We start from the raw sequence: 10,238 nt of genomic DNA, 5'->3' as shown, positions 1-10,238 counted from the left end.
GCACACATCAGTGTGCTGAAAATGCAGCTAAGAAGTCTTTTACCAAAACCGGGATTCATCTCTTGGGTAGATACCTTCCCAAAAGCCAGTCCTGTTCCTCTATTGTACTTCATCCCACACAACTGCCACAAACAGATGTGCCTCTGATGCTGTTTGGGATGTATTTCCCATTTCTGTCACCTCATGAACAAATGTTAGAGACCTCAGTGTGAGCGAAACATCTCACTAAAACACAGTGAGAAGGGCTCCAAATGCCATCATTCTGACCAAAGGAATTTCCCCCTAACCAGTGAGAAGAGGTGGTTGTGTGTTTGGATTCATTCAGTTGGTTTGAACTATTTTTTTTTCCCCAAATCCTCAAACTCTGATACGCTCTTCCATTTAACTTCAATTCCCCAAATGATTCATCCCGTGCGTTGTTACATTAAAATCCTATTAACTTTAGCTGCTGCCTGCTTTGTTTCTACCACAAACTAACCATCTACTGCGGCAGATTGCTAAAGGTGTGTGGAGGAATAATAATACCACAAATATTAATCCCCAGAAGGGCTTCCCTGTTTCCTGAGCCCGCCCCTACCATCAGCACACTGATCCTCGCCATCGAGGCATGGAGTAAGCCCAAACCTCACACAGACGCTGTGCTGTCTGATTGCTGCAGAACAGGGTGGAGAGGGGAAAATTATCTTCCTGCCTGTCCTTATTTAATCAAGTTCTGACTTTGCACCAAGCAAGCGTTTGGAAAATTACAGCCACTGCCAGGGAAACATTATCTAGTTCAGACAGCAAAATCATAGTTGCTGAAGACAACAGATGGGATTTCAGGAGGGAGATCAACAGTTGTTCCTTCCCAGAGCGCTCCTCAAGAAAGCTGTGTGGGATCAAAGGCACTCACCCACACAGCAGTGTGGATGCAGCTCAGCTCCAGCAACAGGGAAAAACATACGGCTTTGTACTTCTTTCGTCTGCCATCAGAGCAGTGGGAAAGTTCTTGATTGTTCAGCAAAACGTAATGTTTGTCGTGAAGGCTGGGAAAATTCTGGGCTGAAGTTGGGCTGTGACCATTCTGGCAGGAGAATGATCCCTCTAAATGGCTGTGCGGCATTGCCAGGGTGCTGGAGGACTGGTAGGCCCAGGGCCCAATTGCGGAGTGGTGAAGGTAGAGCCACTAGCACCTTTGCCAAGCTCTCACATTGACATACTGCCAGCTTTACCTTGCTCAGCAGGCAGCTCTGCCCATCACTGGTTCACATAGAGCTCACGGGGAGCTGGGTTTAGAGAGAGAAATGCTGTCCCACCAAGGGCATGGAGACCTGCTGCTTTCTCCCCAAAAACTAAAACCACGGGCTTGGTTGGCACCTCAATTATGCTTCGTCTGACCAAGCTGGGCTCTGCTGTGCATCTTCCTTCTGAAGTGGTTCCTTCCAAGATCCCCCACAAACAACAGGCTGTAGCTTTGATTAATTAAAGGCACACCTGCAGCACATCAAGGATAGCCTTGCATATACCATGGGGCATTTTACCGTCAGCAAACTTTAAATATTATATACTTTTCCTTTTGCTTTGATGCAAGCTATGCGGTGTGCTCAAATATATGCTGGTTTTGCACAAAAGCACCCATTAAACTTCGCATAGGTCCTGCTAGAGAAGCTATGTAGAATGTTAATTAATAGAAATAATTACTGTATTTCAGTGGTAAGTCATAGCAATAATTTCCCCTCCGTACCAAGTATAATAACACGAAGCAGTGTGCTGTCTGGCAAGAGAATACCTCGGTTGTCCTTTATAGGGTGTCAGTGCTGCTCTCTTCTGGGCAGATCATATCACACTGTTTTAAAGGTATCCGAAGGAAAAAAAAAGAAGAAAAAAAGAAAAAGAAAAAAAAGCATGAAATCTCAAATCTGAAAACTTCACCCACTTGGTTCTTATCAGCAGGAAAGGACAACGGTGACATTTGATCCCTGACTTCAGAGTTTGCTGCCGTGGCTTTGTCAGTGCAGAAGGGCAGTCACAGTGCATTCAACCCAGTGAAGCACCTTCCTAACATGACACTTGGCACCTATTTTTCTTTAAGCCTCCAGAACCATCCGGGACTGTATTCCTGAGGTTTTTACATCTTGGTGAGTGTGTTTGTTAGGTAGAAATTCCCATCTTGCTGCATGCCAGAGTAAGTCCTTAAAATAGCGACTTCCCTGTAAGGCTAGGCATGTGGGTCTGCTCCCTGCAGGGCAGACAAGCACCGCCAATAGCGTTTCATGGGCTGTGGCATTCAAAGCTTCACTTGCCTGTATTGCATTTGCCTGGTACTTTAGCTGGGACCACTTCCACAGTTGCATTTGTAAGGCAGTTATTAAATAAAAATAGCAGCAAAATGTTCAGCCTTATCAGGAATAATAATTTCAGGTAGCTTTAGACCTGTGAGATGGACCATATGTAGGGGATTCAGCCTGTAGCATATGTTGTCATGTGCGTTCACATGGGGAACATGTTGAGTATGTATTTGGAAGGAGTCGTTTTGGATTGTCTCCACAGTTGTCAGGCTGAAGGGATGGGTAAGTGGGTGACCTGGCCTGGGGAGGATCTTGTCCCTTGGGAAGAGTGTGGAGGGGAGATCAGCAGTTCACCATGAGATATCTCATGCAGAACAGCAGGGAAACTTCACGGGATAAAATTACCCCTTAGCTATGAAGGATAACATAGATATCAGAGAATGAGGTGTTTTTTTTACAGTACTTAAGTATTTGAAAACAGAAACTTGGAATAAAAACATGTTTCTGAAATAAAATTTTCAGTTGCCAGTGCTTAGTGAATACATTGCTGGTACAAGTCTGTGGCTATTAATGCAGGATTCTGTAGTGCCAAAGCTGGCAGAACATATTAGAGTAATGCAATCTGCAATAGCTCTAGGCAAAGTCTCCAGAAAATGTGACTACCTCTTTGCCATGAGCAAATATACATACGCACACAAAAAGATAGGTCTTGTGGGTAACTGGATGTTCTAGAATCCTAAGGAAGTGGTGAAACTCCCACAGCATATGTGATTTGTTGTCTCTGTGTCTATGTTTAGTGAACCATTCCATTGGAAGTGTACCCTGCCTTGTTGGAGCTCTGCTCTGCACTGATTTGGCTTCATGGAACCCTTGAATCATATAATAGTTTGGGTTGGAAGGGACCTTAAAGATCATCTATTCCAACCCACTTGCCTTGGGCAGTGACATCTTTCATTAGGTCAAGGCTCAGTCCAATCTAATACTGAACGCTTCCAGCGAAGGGACATCCCCAACTTAAATATGGCCTTCCTCAAAAACTTCCTATTCCTTACTTGGTGAAAAATGTTTAAATTAAGCATATTTGTCAGCATAGAAATGCCCAGTAAGAAATGGAGATATAAATATATATATATATATATATATATACACACACATCTTAATCACTGGAGGTGTACGCAGTCTAAGCACAACGTGCCCCAGAATGAGACAGCTCATCCAGCTGGCCGGGTTAAGAAGTGCCAATTCATCCTGGCGCCTTTGGTTCATGTCTAACCACCTGCCTACCCAGTTCTGTCAACCTTCAGCCCACGGGTGGATGGAAGCTCTGGACGAGTAATGAAATGCTGAACTTGCTCCATATATCTGTCCCAGAAAATTGTGTCATGCTTACATAACTAGTCCGTGGGCCTGATTAAACCTGCTCATGTGAACTGTTCCAACAGCAATTGCTGAACTTTGGAACAGACTGTATAGCAAGGACAGAAACGTAGCTAAAAAAATAACAACTTCTCTTCCCCGAAGGCTTCACAGCTTCACATCGATGCAGGTTACTAGCTGGTAGAACGAGCTATAGTCCCATGTGCCGTCTCAGGCGGCCAGCCTTTTGATTACTCTCAGTGTGACTGTGGCCCCAGGAGCCAAAGCATGCTGATATGAGCAGCTATAAAAAGGAGCTCTAACACTCACTGCATACCACCACAGCCGCCTGGAGAATCAACATTACCCATGGAAATCTCTGTGGAAGGGCTTTTGCACTCAGCTGCCATCCGCCAGCTGCGTCAGCCAAGAAAGCTCAAGGCTGTAAGTGACAGTGCTGAGAACAGCGGGAAAGAGAAATGATGTGGCAGTACCCTTGGTGTGAAAAACACTGCAAAAGCGTAAGTCAAAGGTGATATGGAAACCGTACTTCAATGTTAGGAAGTATTCCTAGGACAGGGACAAGAAAGTAGCCAGTAACTCACAGAGCAGTGATCATCGGGAGTGGAATTAAGTGATGCAAATGAGAAGTTTATGATGACTCCTTATTCAATGAACCCAGCTTAGGCCAGGCCACAACTTCAAAAAATGTGATTGCAATTTGGACTGACAAAGTATTTTCCAAATGGCTGCGTTTTGTTTTGTTTTTCCCTATCTACTTGAATGGTCATAGGCAGCATACTGAAAGCACTTCAAATTCATGCTGCTGTTGTTTCATTTTCTCTGTTGGCATGAATGCAACGCTTGCAACTGAATCTTGAATTTCTCAGAGGACAGTGACTCCCTCTTATTTCTCCCACCTCCTTTTCTTTCCTGTCCCTGATGAGGTTGTGAAGGTACCGTGCCTAGCAACTCCCAGATCTGCTGGCTGGCACAGGGTTTCATCTGAGTGCTCCCTCAATACATACATACCGTGATTCTACACTTGGCTCTGTATGTGACAAGCAAAGGCAAACATTCTCCTGGCTTTCTGCTGAGCTAGGACTCCTCCAAAGACACTCATTGCAAATGTCTCAACAATAGCCTATTCCATAAACAGAAGCCAGGGTTATCATTACAGGCATTTACACACAATCATTTGATGTATGTATTTCTATCTGATGCATTATTAAAATGTAAGTGACCTAAATTTCATTTGTACGTTTCAAGTTTTTCTGATATTGTTCTTTCCTTTTCACAAAGTCACCAAACTGAGAAGGGATATGCAGCACTGAAAACTATCAGCAACGTTTTGGTATTTCCATGGTTTGCACAATACACGTACTGTTACCAAACATGTCTTAGGCTAATTAGCTTTCCTGATCTATGCAAAGTCAAGTTTTTCACATGGTTGCAAACGTGTAAGCATCTTCTTATTAGAATTTGGTGGAAAATTGACCATCACTGCCATAGTCACAATCCCTATGTAGATGTAAATCAATTTACCCCAATACACAAATAATACAGCCTGCATTAGACCACCACACTTTAGCCTGCTGTAGACATGCCTTACAGGGCCCAGTAGAACCCTTAAATTATGCCCCACTCAGATTCTACTTTTCCCACTGTATCTGCATGTAAAACTGTGCCAAAGAATGAGGTTGAAAGTAATTCCAGTTGCAATTCTCTTAGCTAACACTGTTCTGGATATGTACCTCAAGCATAACTTAATGCGTTTCAGTAGATGTATATATGTCCCATACAAAATTTGCTGAAAAACATAGACATCTGGGTATTTAATCATTCTTTGTAGAATCGCTCAGATTGGAAAAGACCTTAAAGATCATCGAGTCCAACCACAACCTACCCATACGACCCTAAATAACAACCCTCTGCTCAATCACATCCCTGAGCACCACATCCAAAGGGATTTTAAGCATCACAGGGATGGTGACTCAACCACCTCCCTGGAGAGCCTATTCCAGTGCTTAACAACCCTTTCTGTAAAGAAGTTTCTCCTGATATCCAACTGAAACTTAACATGGCACAACTTGAGGCCATTTCCTACCACCTGTCACCAGTCTCTACCAACCCTGTTCTCATTGCTTCAGAGGTATCTGAAGAGAGCAATAAGGTCTCCCCTCAGCCTCCACTTCCCCAGACTAAACAGCCCCAGTTCCCTCAGTCACTCCTCCAAATATATGTGCGCTAATGAAACAACTTTCAGCAAAGAAAGATCAGAGTCAGTCTCACCAAAGCCATGGGTGCCAGGAGGCTGGAGCTGAGTATTCATCATGCCTCTCTCAGTCACTTTTAGTTCTCTGTTCCAGCCAGTGAGCGAGTTACTCAGGGAGAGGAAATGGTTCTCCTACAGTGTGGAAAACTCTCAAGGCCTTCACCTAAGCTCTGAAGGCGATTTTTCTCTTCAGCTCCAGTGTGCAGCTCCAAAGCCAAGCTATCATTGCTGCTGCAGTGGAGCCCCTCAAGCTATATGCTAAAGCAAAACAGGTTTTGAATGTGAAGGTACAGCCACAATTTTACTTTATGTTTCAGGAGACAAGGAAAGCAAAGAGTTGCATATAGAGAAACTAGATCAATTTGCTGTCAAATAGGGAAGACGCTGGTGCATTGGATCTAGTTCTGCAGAGCACTGGAGAGATTTTTCCCTGTGTGCTGTAGAATCAAACATAGCTAAGAGCAAGCTTGCAGGTCTTGCACCTGTATTCAAGCTGAGAATCCAGTGGTCAGATCCCAGGAAGACAGATGATGACCTGAGAATTTCCCAAGACTGACTGAGAGAATCAGAAAAGAAAAAGAAAGGGAGAGTTTCCACAAAGAGCTGCAGGGATTCCTGCGCTAGGGAGGATTCAGCCTTTCAAAGTGCACCATCAGTATTCAGCAGGGTGACTGGGACCTCGTCTGTATGGAAAAACACGGGTAGCTCTTCTGGTTGCGGTGGCTGCCTTTTCGATGTGTGGTTACTGCAAGAGGTGGTTAGTATTCACAATGTGTTTTCTATTGTGAAACAAATAACCAGTTTAGCAAGGTGTTGTATTTCCCACAGCAGCGACAGGCTGTCTCTGGCAGTACTGAGCGTATACCCACTGTAGAAATCTGCCATGGATCCTTGCAGTCAAGCTTATGTGGTGATAATAAACAACACTTCAGAATCTCACAGTTGCTGTAGGGAGCCCTTGCCAAGAGGACCCTTGCACCACAACAAGAGACAGCCCTGGTGTACTGTTTTCTGGGAAGAAATAACGATTAGGTAACTCTTACATAAGCACCAATAGCTGTTTTTAGCTTTCTGATGGTCTGTTTTTCCTTCTGAGCACCCTTCGGTATCTTTTGTAAGCATGTTTCCTTGTCTATAATTGGCTTTGTTGACTTGTGCTTCAACAACATGCAAAGCTACCTTTGGATGCTCTGCATCAGAGTACATCATCTGGCATTTCTTGCTGAGCACTTTTGAAAGCCACTGGAGAAACATCAAGTAACATTTGGGAAATATGCAGCAGATGATTGCAAAGAGCATAACTGCAGATGCTGAAAGGGTGATTACAAGGACATGCAGGATGCATGTCTTGCCATTCCTTTTTTAGCACTTAATTAAACTAAAAAACCAAAGGCATCTGGGTCCCCCTCCCTAAATGTACTTCAAGAGAGTGAGGTAATGGTCTGTACTGTTAAAGTGAGCTTGCAGGGTAAGAATAGTTTAGAAGCTATTCATTGAGAGGCAAAATCCCTCTGTGACAAGCATGAGAACTGGTGAGTCAGAACACCACAGGGAGCCGTTGCATCCAGGGTTTGCAGCTCTGAGTTGAACACAGCTATTTTTAGGGGACCCATTGTGCACACCAGCAGCACCAATGGCTGCCAACATAGACAACCAAACTTCTACAACCAGCGACATCTTATGCAGCTCTCGAGATTTAGCTAAAGCATGTTTGCCAGGTAGGCATTCAGTAATTCACAGTTCTAATTTCCTCACTGATGGGTGAGGATGTTCATAAGTGATAACACAGACTGGTTAAAGCAGCATCTGAGCACCTGTGAAGGCTCAAGCATGCAGGCTCCATGGCAAGCAGTGTGGGGCAGGGAATGCTTTGATCAATGTCCACAGCTGGAAAGCTGCTGAAGACACATGGGAATGTCAAAAAAGCCTTAAAATCACTGTGGGTTTGGTTGTCCAGTCTCAGTAAAACACCCTCTCATCACTTCCAGTATGGGAAATGGATGGAGAGAGCCAGGTCCTATGAAACACAGGAGGCTGGTGTTTGACAGAGTCCCTTGGTCTCTTGTGGTTTGTGGTCAGCATGGCCTCTGATCCCATTGCAAATTCTGTACCAAAAACCCTTGCCCTGAAGCAGCAAGGGGATTGCTGTGGTTGGTGCTGTCCTCCTCCCAGGCCTCTCACCGCACTGTGGGAGTGACAGGAGACATTGGGATTATTTTTATGAGCAGTCATCTTGGGCAGCAGGTGAATGATTGCCATCCTATAAAGCAGAAAAGAAGACTGATCCACATAGTGACAGGGCTCTAAGATGCTGGGCTCCTGTGCTCTGAAAACCCCACAGTATCTTCATATTCAGCTGAGCCAGAAAGCCTCATATATGGTCAGTCAGTGGTAATGGCACAGTGAGCCTTACAGCAAGGCAATTTTTTTTCTCAAGCCAAATATGCTATGCATGCAAAAGGATTTCCCTTAGCTTTTCCCCTTCTCTGTCCACAGGACCCACAGACAGATGTGGGGTCAAAGACAAGCTATTAACTCCTAGAAATGAAGCAGAGTCTGTGCATAGCAGGAGGGATGAGGATGCTCTTGACAAACATGACCTTCTGAGCAGAGCCTGAAAAGCTGTTCCTTTTCCCTCCCTGCTTCACATTAGCTGTGCTCTTACCTTGTCTTGGTACTGTAGGAAACCTCCAGCCTCTTCTGTGCCCTGCAGCTGATTGTTATGGGTTTATGGTCCAGTAGCCGAGAGATCACTACTGCAACTCCAGTAGTTCATTGGAGAACAGGAGGAATGGAAAAAGCCCCCCCACCAAAACGTTACGTGAATGCGGTCATCAAATTGTCACCAAGTGTATTGGTTATTAATATACAGATGGTAGCAAATGTACAGAAGGAATAAGCAAAGGAAAACTCACCAGTGGTGGTGCCTTGGCTGAAGAAGCTGGGGCAGTCCTCACTGGAGAGTGCTCTCCAAGAGATGCTGCCTCAGTGGGAGTCAGCCCTTAAATGAGGTCTCAGAGGGGATGGAGTCGAGCTCCACCCCTTCCGGGAGCACAGCTACATCACTCACACCTGTGCTCCCACACCTGACCCCATACTTGCCTCAGCTGATTAATCAGAGGTTCAGGCTGTGATTACCAATCTCCCATACACCAAGTTTGAGATTTGCAGCCAGAACGCAGCATGTGTGCTTATTTGGGAAGCTGGTCAAAATAGCACATTGAAAATGTTTTTTGGAACGCCTGCCTTTTTCAATAGTGAAGCTTCAAAACGGAAAGACTACTGCGTTACTGAATGTTTTGTTTGTGCTAGGGGTTTCCCCAGGAATTAATGAGTAGCTGCATATTGGAAAGACACCCCTGAACACGTGGCTCTTGGGAGGGCTCAGAAATCTTTATTGAAAAATAAATGGAAAACTTGACCCATGGAGCACATTCTCTGTGCTTCTTGGAAATATCTTATTCATGTTCCAGCCTCATTTTGTAGCCTTTGGGCAGGACTGAAATACAAGGGAAAAGGTAGGAAAGTAGAAAGGATGAGAGGGAAGCCAGCAATGGGAAGTGAGTGCATCAGAACATGAGATTATGGCAAGTAGAGTTTCCATTTGGGCAGCTGGGGAAAAACATGCCTTTTTGCATGTATTTAAAGTACTCTTTTCAACTTCATATTTTTACTATTTGGTGAAGGAGTCCAGATGAGATTAAAATACAGATGTGGATTATGAAAAAAAAAAAAAATATGGAAACCATGTTTTCCTAAAAGCATGTGGTGATTCAGCAGGGTCCAGACTCAACATTTTTTACCTCCAGGGGGAAAATCACTCCAAATCTTAGTGTTCCACCTTACTGTGGAGACTTCAGGTCAGTCAGTCAATAGGAGTACCTCTTACTTAACGTTGGTGTCTTAATAAAAGCCATAAAGGGAACAAGAAAATGAAATTATATTGGGATCATCACATACCCTTACTGCACCTCCTGGAAGAGCAGTCTTAATGACTCTGTGCTATGTAGATTGTACCCTGTATATACTGCTGAAGTGGGTGAGAAAGTCCCCTCTTCCCTTTGCATGTTTCATTCCCCTCATGTTTCATTTGCAGCCAATCCTTATATTCCTATCCTATCCTTTCTCGCCCTATCCCATATCCTTAAATCATTATGGGAGAGGTGTTAGGGAGGGCAAAGAGTTAACTCTTCTCATCACTTCTGTCTTCTGTCCCAGCTGAAACTAAGACACATCTTCACACAGGATTCTGTACTCTGATTCCCTAGAAGAGGTAGGGATTTTGCTTTTATCTTCAAATGGAAAACCTGCCATCTGCAGGCCAGCGAGACCACTTGCAC

This window comes from Excalfactoria chinensis, chromosome 1, assembly GCF_039878825.1.
Source record: "Excalfactoria chinensis isolate bCotChi1 chromosome 1, bCotChi1.hap2, whole genome shotgun sequence".
Lineage (NCBI taxonomy): Eukaryota > Metazoa > Chordata > Aves > Galliformes > Phasianidae > Excalfactoria > Excalfactoria chinensis.
This window is presented reverse-complemented; position numbering follows the sequence as displayed.